The sequence below is a fragment of the Canis lupus genome, chromosome 15, assembly GCF_011100685.1.
Source record: "Canis lupus familiaris isolate Mischka breed German Shepherd chromosome 15, alternate assembly UU_Cfam_GSD_1.0, whole genome shotgun sequence".
NCBI classification, from domain to species: domain Eukaryota; kingdom Metazoa; phylum Chordata; class Mammalia; order Carnivora; family Canidae; genus Canis; species Canis lupus.
In genome coordinates this window covers 61,944,865-61,967,152 of record NC_049236.1, presented here as the reverse complement: position 1 = coordinate 61,967,152, position 22,288 = coordinate 61,944,865, and the positions used below count along the sequence as shown (strand labels likewise).

Genomic DNA, 22,288 nt, shown 5'->3' with positions numbered 1-22,288 from the left:
TTGTTCACTCCATTCCAATACATGGGTCCCTTGTTTCTGAAACAAGCCAAGCACCACAGGATCTTTGTACATGCTATTCTCTCCCTACCTCATTCTTTCCCCAACTATTCACATGGTTCAATCCTTTATCTTCTTCAGGATTTTTTCAAATGCTATTTAAAATTGTAGCCTCTAAAAAAAAATAATTGTAGCTTCTTATCCCCCACAATACTCCCTACTCCTCTTTTCTGCCCTATTTTTCTCCATAGCACTTACCAACTTTAGTCATCTCTGAATTCACTTCTCTGGAATCTCCTCAACTCCTTTACATCTGTGCATGTGTGTGTATGTGTGTGCATGGGTGTGTGCACATGTGTGTGAGAAAGGAACAGACCACACTGGATCCAGTTCTCTCATCCGAATGCAAGCAGAGTAGAATGAGAGATTTACTTCTGAGTCTCTCATAATTCCCTAGTCAATGACCTGGTTAGTCTAGAAGTCTAAGGAATAGTTTGTAATAATGATTGTTACCACGATTTTTGCAGATGAGACTGTCTCACAGAAACTTTAAGTGACGTGCCTAAGGTCACTCCACCAATAAAGGAGGCTGAGCCACAGCTTCAGCCCAGGACTTTCTGACACCAAAGCTCACAGACAAAAATCACTTTTCTAGGCCATATTGTCCTAATACTGTGTTAATCATGTAACAAATAACATCCATGCAAAGGCAACGTAACTAAAGGTTATTTTGCCTACACCTGCTTTCATACATGGTCTGTAATGCACCTCTTTGTCCTTTTTCCATAATATGTAATCCTCTGTAATTATAACCTGGAAATACCATCCATTCTAGACAGACCAACTGTTTACACCTTCAACACAACAAATTTTTATTTACCTTAACAACCTGCTTTATTCTTTCTACTGTGCCTATGATGCTCATACTTGCCATGCTATTAGTTGAGGCTAAGGTCCATCTTTCACAGCCAGCCAAGGCCAAACAACAGACACGGACCTGCACTTTGTGACACTGAACTGTGACTTACATTATAAGTTTCTCCAGACTTTATTTGGGAAATAGCTAAAGATATCTAAAGCTGTGTCCCAGAAATATTCCGACTCCCTCACCTCCCTTCACCCATCCCCAGATTGATGACGTTGATTGCTGCTTCTCAGCGGGGAAGCAACAATAGACAATGTTGCTGACACCTCATATGAGATGCACTACGAACCCCCGTGGTGAAGGCCAGGGCCAGTTCTGTCTCTTCTGATCAGGTCCTTTCCTTCCCTGCTTCGCACTTGGCACCTGTTCCCAGACAGCTGGCTAACACCGAGCTGCTCCTGAGTACAACTGCCTATACAAACACCTTCTATTTTATGGAGAAAGAAAGCTTTTGCAATAATAGGGGTTCCTGTGGTCTGGAATAGATAACAGTCATTTTGTAGGTACTTCGTTCCCCCATCTCAGCATACACATATGCACTGAGCTTTGATAGAAAAATCCTTGCCTAAATTCTTTGCTCTATTGACCCAAGAAGCCTGAAAGTTTGCTCTTTCCTCCTTTTTCCTTGATTTTAGCACTGAACCCTTCCTGAATTTATTTTAAATGTAAATATTTCTGAAGGAAGTAAAATTTTGTTAGTCACTTTAGTGACACTAAAGTGTTAGACACTTTACTGCTGTCTCGTTTATCAGATGTTTTCATATGACAGAAGGCATACAGTTGGCAACAGGATATCTTAAGAGAGGGTTGGTTCATACCTAAAAAAATAAAAGTGGGAGTACTAACCCAGAAAAGGGAAATCAGAGATGTAAAAAATAAATGTGGCCTTCCTCCAAAGCTCCTACCACCTGTTAATTGTAGGAAGGAAGGAAGGAAAAAAAGAAGAGAAAGAAAGAAAGATCCAATATAGTTGAAACTTAGACCAACCTAGTAATTTTAACAGACCCCTTAGTAGTGCTCATGATCTCTTAGAAAACCACACGTGCATCCACATACACACAGAATCCCAAGTAGCCAGTGTCTGAGTGTATAAACAGGAGGGGTACAGTTCACATAACCTCCTGGTGTGATGGAGAAGATTGGGTGTTAGTACCACATACACACAGAATCCCAAGTAGCCAGTGTCTGAGTGTATAAACAGGAGGGGTACAGTTCACATAACCTCCTGGTGTGATGGAGAAGATTGGGTGTTAGTATCTAAAGCTGCCAGATATCATTCCGGCCTCCAGTCATGGAGATCACATGATCCACTCATTTTGTTCATGAAATGCCCTTGACAAGCTCCTGCACTAAGACACATCTTGACTCCCACTAATTCATGAGGTCTCTCTAAAGGCCAAGCCTTGCATTCAGACCACACCAAGGCAGTCTACTCTGCAGCCCTAACTTATATATAGTAGCTACTTCCCCCAGAAAGAGCAACATCCCCATCCACACCCTCAGCTGTATCTAAGATCCATTATGTCACCCAAGAACCAAGTTGTAAGTGACCATCCCACAAGAAGCAGCCTCTTTTCCAGAGTCCTAAGGTACAATGACCACAGTAGCTCCATCCCCTTGGAATCTCTCCTAACACACTAAACATGGGGAGAAAAATTAGGACACACAAACCTAAACACTGTACATTCTTTTCTCTTCTCCTCCATTTTCAGCAAGCCCGGACCTAGAAGGGATGGACTTTCCCCTCCATTATATTCTCCTCTTATTGAATCCAACCTCTTGGCTTATAAGGGTATTTTCTCTGTACAGTTGAAGAACTCAGTGAGATTATTCTTCAAGGATTAGATGTTGATATTTTAAAGGGAAAAATAAAGAGGTTCAAAATATTCAAGAAAATGATCTGATTGGAAAGGATATTATCTCGCAGCATGTTATTTTGCATGTCAAAAGCTTAATGATCTCACATTCATCCTATTTACATTTCTCCCATCATAAATCCCCTTAAGTGAATAGATAGATATCTGAAGACAATTAGGGCAAAAATCAGTACTCAGAATAGAAAAAGTCAAGCAAGTCAGTGATTTTCAAAATTATTTCAATGTGAACAGAATTTCAGAGAGAAAGCCAAAAAAATTATGTAATAAATATTCCTTAAGAAATATGTCCTCTCGACTAATTAAGTTAAAATTTTGAGAAATAGAAACGTATCTTATATTTTCATGGAAATGCAATGAACCCAAAGATTTTTTTCTTCAGTCTTTTAAGGATTAGGTTTCAACAGGACTCAATAATACTTTTCTATCCCATATTCAACATTTCTTTTCTCTAATAATAGCTTGAGTCCAATGTGTCTTTTCAAATCTTTCCTGACCCTTTCCTCACCCACCATAATAACCTCTGAAAAATTATTGTTCCGTCTCCAGGAACTGGCCCACCCTCCCCTTTCAGATACCTACTGCTTGAAAAGTAGGTGTCAATTGTCAGTTTCCATTCCCACCTCAACCCTTCCCAGGACTAAGTTACTCTACAGAACTTACTGGATCCTTGCCTAAAGACCTTGGGGGCAATCTGCATGCTTTGTACTTTTCCTCTGTGCACAGGGCATAGCAATGCCTTGAATTCTAGAAATTTATTCAGATTCCCTGACATCAAGGGAATTACCTCAAGCAGCTGTCTGGAGCTCACACAACCCCGATCACTCCCTATGGAACACTAGAAAAGACTTCAACCATCTTAACTTCTGTTTGTCCAGCCCCTATCAGTAGTTTACTTTACTTTCACTGAAATTGTCTAAGGATTCACAAGCAGTTGGCTGTAAGGAGAAAAGATCCTATATAAATACTCACATTGTTTTTTTTCTATTTCCTTCTTGCAAGTACACTCGAAAGGACAGGATTTCACATAGGAAACACTGAATGATAATATTTGGGGAAAACCTGCTGACTTTGTAAGACGCAGTTGGCCAAAATTCAGGTCAGAAATACCCAGGGAAGTAAAAGGCTCCTAGAATTACGGGGATGAGGTTTCTGCAGGCAGTGAAGCCCTCTGTAAAGGACAAGGGATATTTATGCTTACAAAGGAAAAAATGGAAACATTAGCAAGGCTGCAGGCAGCCCAGGAGTGTGGTGTACAGGTATGCCAAAAAGTAACTACAGTGTGATTTTGCAATGAGTAAAGAGAAAAAGGACCTTCAGACATAACAATAATAGGAGAAGAAGAAGGAAAAAGAAAGGGGAAGGGGAAAGGGAAAAGAAAGGAAAGGAAAGGAAGGAGATAAAGACAAGAAAATATAATAACTATGTAGGGAGAAATTCAGGAAAATAAGATCCACACTCTATTATTGAAAGGATAATTTTCAGAGATGCCAGTTAAGAGATATCTAAAAGAAAATCCTTTACTAATGGACTTTGGAGAGTGTTCTGTAGTCATTTAGTCATTAACATTATTGATAATTATAAACTGCTGAGCCCAAGGGTAAAATCATCACTTCTTTTGTTTCCTGAGGGCATAAGTACTACAGGGGACATTCATTTATTTCCTTCTCAGGGAATATGAAAAGAAACATGTTTTTGCCCTATTAAACTCACTGGAGAACAAGTCCCAGTTGGCCAATATTGTAATATATGGAAGGACCTGTTCGATGTTTAGACTATTAACATTTCATAGCCAACAAGTATCTTAAATGTTCTGATGGGTTAAGAAACAAAAGCTAAATGCCAACCTAAGGTCATATCTTGTCAGGTAGACAGATGAAGTTTTAATATCCGATGTTTGTGAGTGGTGACAGGGGTTATTTCAAAAGAGTGTTATGAAGGGTAAGTGAAAAAAAATCCCACTACCTTCTCAGCCCCGTCTGCTGGTGCCAGGCTCTGAGCTAAGGACTGGAGATGTTAAGGTGACTCTTCATGAAGTTCAAGGCCCAAAGGAGAAGACAGGCATGAGACAAGCACTTACAAATAACCACACACTTTGAAGACATACACATGGCGATTCGACAGCACCCAGCTGGAGCACCTATTCTGAGGGTCCTGGAGAATGATTATAAAGAAATGGATGCCTCAAAAGCAAATAGGTATGTTAGGAACAGAAATGCCATCTATAGAGATTAAATCCTAGTTTACGACCAAACAGAAATAGCTTTTGCCTCTTCAGCTCCTCAGAGAGGTTGAGCAGAAGGAGGAGGAGTGGCCTTTGGGTTTGGAATGTCCCTGTCTGGACCCAGTGGATCTGTGATCCAGCATTTAAAATTGGAACAGAGCCCAGGCTTCCAGCTGACAGGTGTGTGTCCAGAAGGGCGAAGGAAGGCCTGTCCTGCGTGATATTTTACATGCTTCACTCTTAAAACTCTTTCCTTAATGCAAATTTCAGATGTAAAATCACCACTTCCACTAACTCCTTGCCAGAAGAATTAATTATGCTAGTAAGTGCTGGTCACATAGCCAGGATGTGATCTCAGAAGCTTCTGAAAATCAAACACATTCTCTAAAGCTTTCCCTGAATTAGGGAGCTTCATCTTCAGTAATTTTATTACTGAGCATTCAGGTCTTGCTAAGAGGCTGGTCTTGGGTTTACTCCCAATGGGCACAGGACATGGGCCTAAATAAAGAAAGAATGTTTCTTTATCCTTCTAAAAGTGTTTCAAGAGTCTTGCATACATGACAAAGTTGAGATAGAGGAGCCAGAACAGAAATTCCCTCTAGGCTTGGAGATCCTGACCTTGCTTCAGTTCAGCATGTAGGACAAGGAAGTATTTTTGCCCCGGAGCTGCTTAGTTCTGAGACAAATACATATCACATCATCAAGGCTACTTGATAGGGGCTAGAATGGGAGTTAGATCAGGAAGGAAGTCATGATGCAGTGATGTGATCTAGAAGGTAATAGACTTAATACTTTCTGTATGGGGAGTGTGAGGGAGGGGAATGTTGTGTTTTACACAGTCCTATCATTCATACACTACGAAATAGCACCTGAGGATGTGTTCATCTTTTGGATTTACAAAACAAGCTCTAAAAGCCCAATGTAGAGACAAGGCTTTCACTTGAGAAAGCTAAGCTTTGCTCCAAAAAGAATTTGTGTAACCCGAGGAACCAAGATGGAAGACTAGAACACTGAGATTTAAAAAGTTAACTAGAGCACATGAAAGAATGCAGGATAGTACAAAATAGCCTTTTACTCCCCACTAGAAGGAGAAAAGACCCTTCTTGGATTAGGGAAAGATGCGGAAGAAAGCTAGAGAGAGTTGAGACATTAGTACAGAGCCTGTTCCCTTCCTCCAGATTGGGTTTGAAATTTCCAAAACATGTTAGAAACACCAAGATAGGTTTATGATTCTCATACCAGAATATATGAGAGGAGACTGCTCCTCCTCCAACTGCACTAAGGCAGAGCTCAGGAAGGAGAGGATAAAGGAACTTGGGGGGAAATCTTGATTGTTCCTTACTTTGGACAAGCTACCTACAGAGCACATCATCATATGAATGTTCCTTTTCTTTTTCTGCCTTGCTCTTAAACATTGGTCTTTGGAACGCATAGTTACCCCATCTTCAAGATTTCAAGTGAAGGAACTCCACCTAGAGCAACACTTTCAGTCTCTCCAGCCCCTCCTCATTCTTCTTCAGGAGAAGCATGAACTATGTTATTGCTGAGTGTGGGAGAGGGACAAAGGTCTGTGACCTCTGGATTTTTTTTTAAGGTTTTATTTATTTGAGAAGGAGAGAGAAGAGCATGAGCAGGAGGGGGAGGAGGGGAGGAAGAGGCAGACTTCCCACTGAGCAGGGACACACACACACACACACACACACACGCACACACACACACGCACACACACAGCCAAAGGGGCTCAATCTCAGAACCCTGGGATCATGACCTGAGCTGAAGGCAGATGCTTAACTGACTGAGCCACCCAGGCACCCCTTCCTCTGGATTTTTATCCAGAAAGTATGCTTCTGGGCCGACTTAGATGACTATGGTGGTAGACTGTGTGGGAGTGTGAGGTGGGGGATATATGCATATATAGAAGTATCTTCTGGGACTTGGGAGCCAAAGAAGGCTCATCATTACCATGAGGATAGTATTTTTCTTATATTGGGTAGTTTAAAACTTGTTATTATTTCTTAAGAGGTCTTCATATTCAGAAACAACCTTTTTTTGTAAACATTATGTGGTTGAGCACTATCGCTATGCAAGAGGCCTGTTGCATGTGGATTGTGTTGACTAGTGAATGAATGCTTAATGGTATTACATATTTAATAGCAAACCAAATGCTAGCCAAGTGCTCTGTTGTGTTTACCTGGGAGAACAGAGTGGGAGAGAGTACATTAAATGGATGAGTAAGCAGGTTTCCACTCTTGATTTCGCTACCAGAGCCATCAGCACTTTTTCAAGCATATTCTTAAGAACCTAGATGGCACACCATTGCTAATTTTCTATACAGTCAGAAGCACCTACTGCCTGTGAATTAAAATCTGGCAGGTAAGAGAAATGACAGAAATTTCAAAATTTACAGATGTTGATATCAAAGATCTTCAGAGGTGCAGAATGCTGTAAATTACAAAAGCCTACAAGACCGTTTTTACTTGTTCTGGGAGACCAGGGCCTGCTGCGGTATTCTTAACTTCTCTATCAAGAAACAATTAAGGAGATACACACCATCTTGAAATCTCCAAATGAGACTAGCAGAAGAAACTGCAGACAGATGGCCCAGGTGCAGCATCCTAAGAGCAGCGCACACTGCATCGCAATGAAGGAAACTATTACCTCACTGAGTATAATTTAGAACTGTGTTTTCATTAAGTCAAGAGATTTCAACATGTTTGCCTTAGCACGCAGTTCAATGTGAAGATGTCTAGATCTCACACTGAAGCCCTACAATTTAAGCCACAGGGTTCTTCAAAACAGATATTTCACAAAAGTAATAGGGACGTCTGACTGATTTCCCAATTTTTCACAGCACAGAGATCCAAGAAATCTCATTCACGAGATGGTGTTTTTACTGGCGTCCCCAACTGACAATGACAGCAAAGATGAAACTCAGGGAGCCTCCAAACCTAGTTCAAAGGTTCATGATCCGTTGCATCCTTCTAATAGCACTGCAGGGTACTATGGGGGATGTATACGTTAGTCACCCCATGAGAGAGAAGAACTAGGGTTACAAATGCTATTTTAATTCTTTAAGGCAAAGGCAGGAGCCAAATCCCAATCTCTTGATAACTCAGTATCAACTCACATTCTCACATTGGGTTGTACAAAGCGCAATGGAAAATGATTCATTTGATCTTTGTAGGCAACCAAATTAGATTTTTTTTTTAACTTGAATATCCATTTAACACCATCCAGGTCAAATTGAGTGTTAAAGGCTGTGTCTACACAAAGGAAACCATTGCACTTAGACTTAATTAAACAACAACAACAACACTAGAATATAGGAAATTGATTGATTCAAGATCTTAATGTATTTACCTTAATGCTCTCATCAATTTGCTCTCTCCATGTTGCAGTCTTAGGATAAACAATTGTTTTGTTCTGCTTTGTTTCCTTATATTTTGAAGCTCATCACGTCAACAGTGAACAAGTCACAGCATGGAGCTGAAGCTCTGCAGCTACATCTCCGACTGCACTTGATGCTGACCACATGACCCCCTCCTGTCTTGGATCACACCATGCCACTCTTCTGTTTGTTATTCTCCTCCTCCTCCACCTTCTAGGAATATTATTTCTCCAGAGACCAATTTGTGAATCATGCTGCCTGGATTCAAATCCCAGATCTGCCACTTACTTGAGTTTCCATTTCCTTACCTATATCTCACGGTTATTGTAAAGATTTAAGAAGTCAATGCTTATAAAGAACTTGGAACCATGCCTGGCAAATGGTAACTACTCAATACATGTTCATATAGTCATCATCATCATCATGCCATGATCTCCTCTCAAATGTAGGCCATGTATCCTGACCCCCAGTTTTCATGTCAAGGAACATCACCTAGAGTTAACATTTCCAGTTCTTTTCAGCCTGTCTTCACGTCTTTCCCATTAAAAAAAAAAAAAAAATTGAGTGGCTTACTTGATGATGAGCTTGGGAGAGAGGAAGCCCACCTTTTATCTAATCTGCCTGCATGCATAGCCAATGTTCTGATTCACTCTCCTTTCAAAAGCCAGGGTAAGCAACTATGTCTAACTGCTGGGTGAAATATTCACAAAGCTTTGGCCTCAGAAACAGCCATGTTCAGCCAACTTTATCAGCAATCAAGGTAGTATTTCCATCGCTGTCTGTCTGACCCTGTGTTTGACTCCATATGGGTATCAAACTCTGCAGGGGAAGAGCAATGTTCCCCGTAGGTCAGCTACAGGCTCGGTAGTACCCGGCAGCCCGATTGTGTCCTTTCTCCTGCATGCTCAATCCACTATATCAAGTTCCATCTCTCTTCTGAGGGCACAGCTGTGTATCCACATCTGGGACAGAGCTGCCCCAGCACTTCAAACACTGTCCAAAACAGAATTCACATCTTCGCTCTGGCTACGACCGCCTATTCCTGACCTTAATGTCTCTGACATTCACCTTATCTCCCAAGCCAAAATCCCTGGTGTTTTTACTCTTGTTTGCTCACCTCACATGTTCAATTTTACTTCCGTTATGTATCCCATATTCTTTCTCTCCTCTTCATTTACTCTTCCACATCCTTAATTTAGACTCTCCTCATTTTGTATACATTATAATCTCTTACTCTTTTGCACTATCACCAATCTTTCCCCCTTCTCTCCATTTACCAACTGCTAGAAGAGTGACCTTGCTAAAACAACAGCAACGACAACAAAATAATCCAATAGCTTTCCTAAGTTAAGTGTGAACTCCTTGGAGTAACACTTGCCACTATTTCAACCCTGTCTAACTCTCCAGCCCAATTCTTCATGACTAATCTCCTCCAGGAGAGTAATCTGATATGCCTTATGTCTTGGCCATACTGCACCCTTTCAAGAATACTGAGATTTAGTCGCATACCTATTTGGAGGTTTAAGTAGAAAAATAATAAATGTCATCAAGATAAAATTAATCCTATCGGGATCCCTGGGTGGCGCAGCGGTTTGGCGCCTGCCTTTGGCCCAGGGCGCGATCCTGGAGACCCGGGATCGAATCCCATATCAGGCTCCCGGTGCATGGAGCCTGCTTCTCCCTCTGCCTGTGTCTCTGCCTCTCTCTCTCTCTGTGACTATCATAAGTAAATAAATAAAAATTAAAAAAAAAATTAATCCTATCATCACTAAAAATTTCATCCCACCTATATGAATAAAGATCTTTGAGTACATCAAACATGCATTCAAATTATGGGTTGAACGATGTTTTCCTTTATGTCACATCAATTTTAGCATCTCTTGTAAGTGAAAAGAAATCCAACAAGTTAGTCTCAAGTCCTAGTTCACACTGTCCTCATCATGGAGCTCACCAGGCTCAAAATGTGGTCTTCCAGGCCCCTAGGCATCCTATGGCTGTTCCCTTTGTCTGCAGTCTTCTTTCCTAATCTCTACCATACCCCAACCATAATCCTCACAGCACCCATTATTGGCTCTATTAGGACCCTAAATACATGCTCTTGAAATGCCTCTTTATTTTGCCTGTCTGCCCCCTCCAAACTCATTTAAGTCAATATCTCATTGACCAGTGAGTCATTAGCACTTACCATCACTCTTGCACGTAGTAGGTGTTCAATAACAGCTTATTAAAAAATTAATGAGTAAAGTGTTTACATTATACCACACATTATGGTAAATATAAGAGATAGAACAATGAGGTAGAGGGACACAAAACCAAGCAAAATGTACTATACTGACTTTAAGAAGCTTACAATATACTTTGGAGAACAAAATTAAGTGATACACACCAGCTCTATTAATGTTTTTTCCCTATTTTTCAAATAATATTAACAATACTTCTTCAATGTATTTGGATGCAGAAAAAAAAACATGAAGAATTACATTTCTTGATAACAGGGAATTCAATGGAAAGTCAATCATTGTTTTTGACAGTTTATTTCAGAATTGTTTATTGCCTTTAGTGACTCCTAATTGGGAAAAACTGACCGTTCCCTTCAGCAGCCATAGCTACCATTGTCCTTATTTTATGTGAGCCATACATGTGTGCCAAAGCTAGTTTTATGTGCAGTGGGTTTATGTTTCATTAACTTTGACAATAGCTGTTGATCTTTTTCCCCATGCTCTTAAAATTTCACTCTTGCACATACCTATAAATAATGTTACCCTGTCTTGGAACATGGACTCTGAAACACGTCATCTTGAAGCTAATCATAGATCATGCTGCTGTCACTGATTCCAGGCTTCAACTCTTAATAGCTTGATAAAGCTGTGGCTTTAAGTCCACCACTGGTTGAGTACATTACTAGGGCAATGTCCCTGATTTTATCCACACTAAAAAGTCATCTTTGAGTCATTTCACTTTTTGAACAGAACATCGTGAGCATTTTCCACCAAAACTTAATTAATCATATTTTAATCAGGCCCTGTTACAACTTGCATGCCAGACTGTTCTAGGAAAAACAGTAGGTTAGTCAGCCAGCTAATAAAGCTCAACTGGTAAATTGCTGAGTTTACTTCTTGCTGCATGGATGATACAGTCAGACATTTCTGGGTCCTCAGACATGACTCAGAGGCTGCAAATGTCCTGCAGGCACATTCATAGACAACTTACCAAGGACCATTGAGACACTTAGACTCCTTTTTCTTTTCTTTTCTTTTTTTTTTTTTTAACCTATGTCTCTAAAAAGCTATAAGGATTGGGAGAAATCAGTTGCAAGGCCCTTTTACCTGATGACAGCATGATTGCATTGTGCTGGTCGTGAGCCAGGAAAGAGGAGAGTGGCCATGGTCAACCAGACATGGGGTCCCTGGAGGTTTGTGCCTGGACTCGCAACTAACCCATTAAGTTAATTCAGCACGTCCAACATAACTATTTAGGTTTTGAGAGTACTAAACGTAACCAACTCAGAGAATAGAATTCCAAAGAACATCTAAAGATTGCTAACCACTAATTTTTTCTTACTAAGCACGTCTCCAACTTGTGAGCATTGCCAGTTGACTTTCTATCCTCTCAGAACTTTGAGTCAAGGTAATAATAGATCTTCTACACAGACATGACTAATATGCCACAAACTCAAGGTCTCCACTGTGCTGTTTGTGAGAAGGTATAGCAAAGAAAGAAGAAAATGGAAAGATTCTGAATATTTCGCAAACACGGTCTATAAATTTAAAATGCATATACAGAGCTTAAAAATTGTTATAGATCCTGTTTGGTAAACCACTCTATGAAAGACCTGGTCCTTTGTTATTTAGATAAAGTTTCCCAAATATATCAAAACGTCTCAACAAGACATGCTACCTGAATAGATGTGTCTGGAGGGAACACACAAGCTAGGGCAAGAGGCAACTTAAAAAGAACAATTAAATGTCCTAATAAACCAAGTAACAGTTGCTACAAGGATTATGGTCGGGGAATGGAAAAGGTTAGCAAAGGCTCTTTAAAAGAAGTGATGTCTATCTCAAGACCAGAAGGTCAAGAGGACTGTGAAGGTGAAAATTTCAGGGAAAAGAGACAGCCCACGCAATTCCTAGAAGCCAGATTGTGTTTTGAGCCTGGGGAGTTCCATGGTTCTCACACAAGTTCCCCCAAAAAAGTCCACTAACTATATTGGCCAAATACATGGGGGCTTTGTTGGAGAAACGTGTCTTTTAGGTCTTTGGACCACACAGGAGACCTTGGTTAAACTGAATTCCAGTCTCTAAAGCAATGCATTCGCAGCAGGCTCTAGTATATCACATTCCCCTGCCCAAACCTCCCCCTCCCTACTCACACATAAGATTTCCAGATTTTTAGAAAATTGTTAACCTAGAACCAAAATCCAGACACTTTACAGTTTAAGCAAAATACCAAACTTTTTTCTTAATCCTCCATCTTAAGATACGCTCTCCACTGGTTTTTCCTCTGACATAATTATAAATCCACATTACAAAATGAAACGACTGTCTCATTACCGGCCACCTTCTCAACTGGAAATTAAACATTTCTTTCTAGTGGCATTTCTGTAATTGCTTTTAACTTGATACATTTGCCTTTCTTCTCTTTGACCATGAATTCAGTAAGAGTTAGGCGCTCCTCTTAAATGTCTTTGCATTCCTCATGGGCATAATAAAATTTCTTAAAAACAAGTAACAAATGAATGCTGTTGATTGAAAAGACATACGATATAACTATAATGGGTTTTATTCAGAGCCCAAAGCTGGAAATAAGCTTTCCAGCCAGGAAGGACAGAAAAGCTTCGAGAATAACAGATTTCTTCACACCTTCATTTTGTATCTCAGCAAAAAATACGATAGTTTTTAAACCAAAATGATGACCAGAACTATTTCAGATATTTCAACCCTAGATCTCAAAGCAAAACTAAGAGAATTTGTAATGAAGCATACAGAATCTTGCCTGTGTTACAAACACTATTGAAATTCGATCGTAAAAATGAAAAGCTTGAACATCCATATTACCTAAGCAAAGACTTGGATATGCCAAGAAAACCACATTGTACTCCTGCTAGATACATCCCATCCTGCGTATGTGTGTGTATGTGTGCGTGCGATTAGTATTCCTACTTTAAATGTACACCTATGAAAAAAATACAAAATAAATGTATACCTATGTTTCTTAAAGACCCAGAAATCACTACTAAGTTTGAATCAAAAAGTAGCCTGTAATAACAATCAAAATTAGCATTTATAGAGCGCGCACTCCATGCCAGGTACTATTCTAATAAAACTCTGCATATATTAGCTCAGTGTATTACAACAACTCTATACATTAGCTGCCCTCAAATCTTTAAAGATGAAGGGATGGAAGCACAGGAGTTCAGGTCTCTTCTCAAGTAACACAGCTAATATTTGGCATGGTGGGAATCTAACCTAGCCAGTCTCCAGCCCCCACTTAGCCACTATACTAAAATATTCTTAAAAAAGAAAGACACGATTTCTGAGAAAGGAAACCAACTCTTTATCCAAATGATTACACAGTAATCTCCCAGCATTGAACTAGATGGCCAGACAGATGATGTGATGTTTGATAAAGGAAGGGATCACCGAAGAAAATATTTTGAATGTGTCTAAAAGCTTAATGAAATAAAATGTTTATTTAAAAGGAACTAATTGGGGAAGAAATATCTCAGATTATTCTTTTTTATAGGTTAATATTTAGCACAGTAACACATAGCTATAGTTGTGACCAATGTTTTAACGAGACAGTTCTCAGAGCTGCCTTTTCTTCTTGCCTCTGCGTCTACGATCTCAGGCAGCCACTGGCAACTCGGCTTTTGCATTGCTTACTTCTCTATTTCTAATGCTATACTATTATTGTTTTCTTTTCTTGACCTTATCAACTGATTTCCTACTGTGTAATATATGTCTTCATGGTTGGTGAGCATCCAATATTGCTGTTAAGAAAAACCAATGTCATTCTGACTCTTGGTCCTTCATATTTGACCTTTCTCTCTGGGTCTTTTTCTCTCCCTCTCAAAGGTTTTAGGACATTGTCTTTTTTCCCCAGGCTCAAAAATTTTAGAACAATGTCATTTTATGTGGGCTTTCTTTGAAATGGCACTCCATGCACCCTTTCAGAATGGAAAAAAAAAAAATGTTATTAGGTCCTAGGGAATTTTCTTATATTACTTCTTTGATGATTTTCTCCCTTCCGTTTTCTCCTTTTCATTTTGGCTCCATTTTAAATATTCAACCTCATGGACTGATTCTCGAATATTCTTATCTTTTCCCTCCTGTTTTCAACTCTGTCCATATTGTACAAGATTTCCTCAAGTTCTGCTTCTAAACTTGCTATTTATTGTTCTGTTCTCAGTCATGAAAGCTACATTCTTTTATCTCTCTGAGAACAGCTTTTGTGTTTTGTGGTTGTTTTTTGTTTGGTTGGGTTTTTTTTTTTTTTCTGTTTTAGTTCTGTTCTCTTACTTGCATTATCTCCCGTTTCTGAAAGCCCTGTTTTTTCCTAGTTGTTTTGGTTCCTCTTTCTGTAAGAGCCTTTTCTCAGATCCCTGGTACCATTGACAGTCTAGTGAGAATTTACACTTAACAGTGAGATGCTAAAATTCAAATAGAAGCTCTTTGCTTGTTAACAGGTAGCTGTCACTGAAGGGTTTTCAGGCTAAAATCCCTCTCTTAGTAGGGGGCTCCCAAATATTAGTACCACCAAGACTTTTCCCTTAGGCCAGTTGAGTCCTCCCAGGAAATTACCTAATCTCAGGCCTGGAGGGGCAGGGGGGAGGTCAAGGGTTGGCTGGTATCTCTGTACTGTTTCTCTAATTCTTTGCCTAAGAAGAGAAGGGAAGAAAATAAGTGCACAAAGCTCACCATGTTTAACTAGAAGACAGACACGTGAGACTTTATTCTTCATTTCAGGAAATTAAGATAACTTAAAGGGAAAAGAAAATAGCTTTTTATTTATCCTGTTTTTCTTAGGCAAAGATTATTTATGACCCTGAGTCATCATGTGAGCTCTTCAAGCCAATGCTTTTTAAGATACAAACTTAACAAACTCTATTAGGAGTGATGGTTAGATTCGGCAACTCGAACAACATAGGAATTGCAAAGATTTATCAGTAGCCCCTTTTAATTGCTGCTATCCCAAAATATGGAAGCAAGAAGTTTGATGTTTTTTAAAAAATGAATAAATACATAACAGTTTGCCTTCCTCAGATTTGTGCTGCATTGACTTCTTTAATTCAGAGTAAAATGTCACAACAGCATTTTGCATATTCCTTCCAAATGTTTTAATAACTGTTTTATATATTCTCTTTTATAATTAACCCATCTTTCTTTCTTTTGCATCTATGTTATGTCTCTCTTTTGCCCCACAGTTGTCTTTTCTATGAAACAGAGGAATAATGCCTAGTTTTAGAGCCAAGATGTTCAAGTAATGCTCCAGAGGTAGTTCTGCCTTTAGGAGAATCCTGATCCAGTGGTTCAAATCATGATAATTTCTTGTAGAGTTTAAACCCTCTTCACCTTTGTGATGCTGTCTCCTACCACTCACCTCCTTGTTCATTCCATCCAACCACGCTGGCCTCCTCCGCATATCTTGAACACATGAGCTCATTCTATAGCTTTTACCATACAAATTATGGCACCCCAGTTTCTGGTCAGTTCCTAGACTGGTGTACAATCACGTGGGAATAACATTAATGTGAGATAAAGCATATATGCAGATAACCATTACTTGATTTTTTAAAGTAAGCTCCATGCCCAATGTAGGCCTCTACCTCACAATCCCAAGATCAAGAGTTGCATGCTCCACTGACTGAGCCAGCCAGGCGCCCCAACCATTATTTAATGAAAATGGAATGCTTTATTTTAAAATTATATAATTGATGACTTTTTAAAAATTTTTACCTTTGTTTCACAAACTAAACATAGAACCAGATTTAAAGCTGTAAGTATATGCATAGATTTTTGTTTTTAAGAGTTTTGTTTTTACTTGTTTTAAACGCCACATGTCTTGAAAAGTATTAGATGTTGGGCATGGGAAGGAAGCTTTAAAAGCTTTAGCTTGTACACCTCTATGTTGTGTGAGGTTAAAATATTAAAGAAAAGCTTCAGTACTATTGTATTTAATTTGATAAGCTGTACCTACACAAGCACCAATGCACACACGCACAAATTAAAGTACTATATGGAGTAAATCAAAGTAGAACGATTAAGGAGAAACACCTATTTGAAAGAATCAGAAAGAAAAGATTATTTTAAGCACTCTGGATAGCTATAGAATCCCTGGAAAATGATTTTTTGGTAAAAGTAAAACTGGAGAAATGGTAATTTTTTTCATTTTCGGAGATTTGCAATGTGTCACTTAAAGCCACAGCTGTTTACTTAATTTTCCTCCAGATTGGCTCACCGGTCTGAAAACAGGATCATGACTTACTTCTTTTCTTAAGGTCAGAAAGGACTGATCACTCTGGTCTCAGGGCAGCTGCATTTTAGCTTGGTGGTGAAAATTTATTGCGTCAGCAGGCTTTTCTGCTTCAGCTTATTAGAAACCCAAGCAATATCAAGAGCAAATTCTATTTATTTGACTGAACTAAAAATAGACATTTGCTCTTGGCTCTAATTTTTAATTCAGTTTTTACCAGATGGGTTAAGACCCTTGCTCTGCTACCCCCCACTGTGTGGTCTGAATCATCAATATGGAACCTAACATGCCCTTCTTTCCAGAAAAGTCCACTAGTCAAAGTCAGATGTGTGTTTCCCTTCTAGAGGATCTTTTTTGTCACAAATCATGGGCATCAGTTCCATTAGGAACTTTGTCACCAGCTATCTTAGTTCCTCCCATGGGAAGGAACCTGGGTGTTAAATTATTTTCACAAAGATACAAACGGTATTTGTGTTAGCCATGGAAGTCTTCTGCTCTGACGTCCCTTCAAGAGAACCTGCTGAGATGGAGGTAATTGGGCAGACAAGCTCCAGCTTCCACATCTTCCAATCAGCTGGAATTGTCACCTGAAGCCACCTTCTCCTCAGGCTGCTATCAGCCAATGACTGATCATAGCTGGGACAATAGAGTTGGGTCTTTACAACTCAGGACTCCCCTGACAGACAGTGTCTGCTCGGGAGCTGCCCAGCAGCCCAGCTAACACTGAGAGCCACCCTGCAGCCTGAAACGCCACCTGCCCCAACCTTCTTCCTTCCTTCCTCTTGTCACAGGTGTCACATCAGCATGGTGGCCCAAAGACGTCCTCTCCTGTTCTTTCCACTTCCTCTCCCCTTTACCCTATCACATCAGTGAGCTCAGAAGCATTTGGTAAATCGGGCATTGATGTTAATATAACTTGGACGTTGTGGGGATTCGTACGCAGAATTTTTCCTCAGAGATTGGATAACCTTCAACTGGAAAAGAAAGAGTCATCCATTCTGCTAGTGTTTACCGTCCTTTCCAGCTCTACCGTAAGAAACCTTAAAATGAGCAGTTATCCTCCGAGTTGCCCGGTCAGGGAGCCTCACACCATCTCTGCACCCCACACTTGGGCGGATTTACCCTTCCTCCTGGGCAGCTCTGCTCTGCGAAACTCCACTTCCACCTCTAGTATCTTGGCACCACGAGCAAGTGTTTACATTTCACCGGTTTTTACCTTCTGAGTGTCTCCAAAGCAGCTCCCAGTCACCCTGAGTCAGCCAGCTCTGCTCAGGTTATCATCTGAGATCATTTTCTGTGGTGGTTGTCCGTTCTTTGGTTACACATTAGAGAGGCGTGCGGGCTACGACATTATTGTCTTTCAGCTCCAGACCCACCTGCATCTGTTCCCTAACAGCCAGCTCAGTGCCTTAGAACGCCACTCATTTAGGACTCCACATTTTCCACGTGCCCAGTGTCTGGGCGGAACTAGACCTTCTGCTCAGGATCTTGCAAGGCTGTTACCAAGGTGTCAGCCCCGCTGTGGTTGTCTTCGGGAGCTCGGAGTCTCTTCTTCTAAGTTCATTCAAGGTGTTGTCAGGTTGCCTTTGAGAAACTGAGGCCCTTGTGTTTTTTCTAGCTGTTGGCCAGTCTCAGGTCCTGTAGGCTGCCCCCAGGTCCTTGCTACGTGGTCCCTGTAGGCAGCTCACCCCATGGATGCTTCCTTCTTCTGGGCCCACGGGGGCACCTCTCTGATCTCTAGTCCCTCTCCAGTTGGCCACGACAGAGTCTGTACAGCTGCACCGCACTCCGAGGAGGGCCTATATCCCATCCCTACTTGCCATATAACATAACCCAGTGCAGGGGCCACTGTCCCATGACGTTCCCAGGTCCTGCCACACCTGCAGCCCACCCCCGAGCCCAGCTCACAACTCTGCGGGTCGCGCAGAAGGATCCTTCTGTGCTCTGCTTTCTGATGCCGGAGCTGAAGCTCTGCAAACCACACGTCCCCCTTGCCATCTGGCCCTCTGAGTTTCTGACGGTGAGGGCAGGAAGGGACGGAAAGGCTGCGGAAGAGAAAGGTCTTATTCTTCTTTGTTTGCTCGCTGTTCCCGTCAGCATCGCCCCGGCGACAGCCTTCTCCTCTGGGGCAGCAGCTGGGTTCAGTCTGCAGTGTTGCAGCAAAAACCACCTCACTGTATCCCCTCAGAGATCTGAAACCCTGTTCCACGGGACAGCTCCGAGCTCCCGAGACCCCACCGTGGGTGGGCTAGCGCTGCAACTCCAAGGTTTTGTACTGACCTCACTGGGTCCCTTCTCATTTCTGATGAGCCCATTTTCCTTTCTTGTTACCCCAAACCTAGAATCAGAGCACTGTCTTTCTGTTATTGTTTTGTGTCATCCCAATTTCCCCTTTTTTACTTTTTCAGTTCTCCAATACTTGTTTAAGCGATTGCTCATAATAAATTCTTTCTGCAAAATAGCTGGTGTGGTTTCTGTATTTCGGATCTGACCCCAGCTGACACAATAGGTTTTGAATAGTCTGCTCTACTGCTACTTTTTCCAGGCCCTCTTATTTTGTGAGAGGTATTGTAAAATACAGGTTATTCAGAAATGTATATATTGGATAACAGCAAAATTGTTTGTAATCTTCTACATTTCTAATGTCTAAGGTTATTCTCTCATATGTATATACAGTAATTTATTCATCTAGTTTCCTATCTTAGATTATTTCAAATATTTTGCTATTATACATAATCCCATCATAAATACCCATAGATAAAAATATATGAGCTGATTCCTTACAGTGAATTCTGAGAAGTGAAACTATGAGGCTAAAAGGGAAAAACATTTTTATAGCTTTTGATGATAGCAAATTTTCTTTCTGAAAGGTTATAATAATTTAAACTCTACCAGCCATGAAGGAGAATGTCCATTCCCCTATGCTCTTACCGACCCATTACTTTCTTCATCTGGTAAAATAGTTGGCATTTTGATAAATGGAAAACGGCATCTCATTTTAATTCATCATCAATAGTCAAAACCTTTTCCTTATGTGTGTTTGGACTGTTCACTTCTTTTGTGACTTGCCAGTCACCGTGCCTCTTCTAACCCCTTCAACCAGAATGAATATTATGCTCCTTTCAGCCTCAGTAATACTTTATTTGCATTTGCCATTTACCATACTCAGCTACTAGTCCACCATTGGTTATGGGCACCTTCCTCTGTTTCTTTTGGTCATTATCACAGTCTATTATTTTTCACCAATGGCTTACTCTTCATACTTCTTTACTCTTTCCTACACTTTCTATGGATATAAATCTACATGGAAGAATGTGTGTTATACAAGTGGCCCCTTCTTATGTCAGAACAAATTTGGAAGTTGACCAATGGTTGTTAGACTATAAGATACCTTAGACTTTTTCCAGCACTTATGGTTTATGTTTCTCTGGTCATACTTCAGGCTGTGCTCTGGTAAACTAGCTTTCTTCAAATAATTGGATAGTTTCTAAAGACATATTATGCATAACTTTTAGAGATCAGATCATTCTAGTAAATTTGGGTGAAGTCTTATGAATGAATCCTATAATACTGAATTACTTCCATGAAATGACAATAAAAGTCAAATATTTAATAACACTCTGGTATAAGATATAATCAAATAGTTTTGTTGCTCACTAGCTTCTTGATTGTAGATAAATCATTTAACATCTTTAATCCTCAATTTTCCCACCTGAGAGATGGATATAACAATAAATACTTAATCAATATTAATTGGATAAAAAAATATTAATTGGATAAACAAAGCACTATTCAGAAAATTAAATGATGAAATGTATGTCAAACCTTTAGCACAATTTTGACATCAGTCAGTCAACAAACAATTATTGAGTCCCTATTATGTTTCAGGCACTCTTCTAGACTATGGGGATATAAAGCTTAATAAAGCATAGGAAGTATTTGCCCTCGTTGAGCTTAAATTCTTTTTTTTTTAAGATTTTACTTATTTATTTATGATTTTACTTATTTATTCATGACAGACGCACAGAGAGAGAGGCAGAGACACAGGCAGAGGGAGAAGCAGGCTCCATGCAGGGAGCCCAATGTGGGACTTGATCCCGGGACTCCAGGATCATGCCCCAAGGCTGAAGCCAGGCACTAAACCTGCTGAGTCACCCAGGGATCCCCTCATTGAGCTTAAATTCTAATGAAAAGAGATAAACAATTAACAAATAAATAATAAAATATGTAATGTACTTAATGGAAGAAATAAAAGGGAAGGAAAACAAAGCAGTTATCAGTTCTACTCTAATACTGCAGTAATCAAGTTAGGCAAACTGACCAAAGTAAGGGTTATAGGATGCAGAAGCAGTCCCAACGACTAGAAGTAAATTTAATTCATGAAAGAGCATACTCTGCAGATTAGTGCAGAAAGGATCGACTCTTCAATAGAGATTCTAGATAAACCAGTTATCACATGGAAAAGAATGAAATTTGATCTATACGTCCCACCATTCACCAAAATTCACCATTCACCATTCACTCAAATTATTTGAGCCAGATTAACATCTTTTTTTTAAAGGAAAAACCATAAACTGTTAGAAGACAATATAGAAAACTCTCTGCAAGACCTTGAGAGAACAAATAATTTCTTGAAACAAAACAAAGGCTAACTGCATTAGCCAGTGTTCTCCAGAGAAACAGAACCAATAGGATGTATGTATACAAAGAGAGATTTATTATAAGGAATTGGCTCACCTAATTAAGGCCAACTAGTTCCAAGATCTGCAATCAGCAAACTGGATACCCAGGAGAACTGCTCATGTAAGTTCCACTCTGAATGTCAGTCCGCTTGAGACCCAGAAAGAGCTACTGTTTCAGTTCAAGTTGATGGGCAGGAAAGAACCAATGTGCCACCTCAAGGCAATAGCCAGAAGTTCCTTCGTATGTGAGCGCCAACCTTCTGTTCTATTCAAATCTTCAACTAATTAGATAAATTCCATTAACATTAGGGAGGGCAATCTACTCAGTCTGCTTATTCAAATGTTCATGCCGTCCAAAAACATCCCAGAGTAATCCTCAGCCAAATATTTGGGCACCCTTTTGCCAGTCAAACTGATACATAAACTCATCTGTTACAAGTCCACCCCTTGTCTGGCACCCATACGCATCTCCTTAAATGGTACTTAATCTCCAAATAAAGACAATAACGAGGTTATGATTCAACTTAACATAATTCAACTGGCCTGCCTACAACCAACAATACACTAACCCCTTCCCCAGAAGAGGAGATAAAGTCTGTGAGAGATGTTTACTCTTCTTGATACTCTAGGACTTAAATATTATGATATAAAATTAACAGTGCTTAAATACTATGATAAAGAGTCAATATATCTTATGTTACATGATGAGGGAATAAGACAGGGAAC

The 22,288-nt window shown here is 40.0% G+C and overlaps 1 long non-coding RNA gene across 1 annotated transcript in view; it reads right to left on the bottom strand.

The window, feature by feature from the left end:
• The window catches only part of LOC119874576, a 53,136-nt gene extending 31,193 nt beyond the window's left edge, over positions 1-21,943 (bottom strand). The window contains exon 1 of the long non-coding RNA XR_005370982.1: positions 21,618-21,943. This is a non-coding gene — a long non-coding RNA (uncharacterized LOC119874576). The remainder of the gene's footprint in view (positions 1-21,617) is intronic.
• Positions 21,944-22,288: the final 345 nt, after the last annotated feature.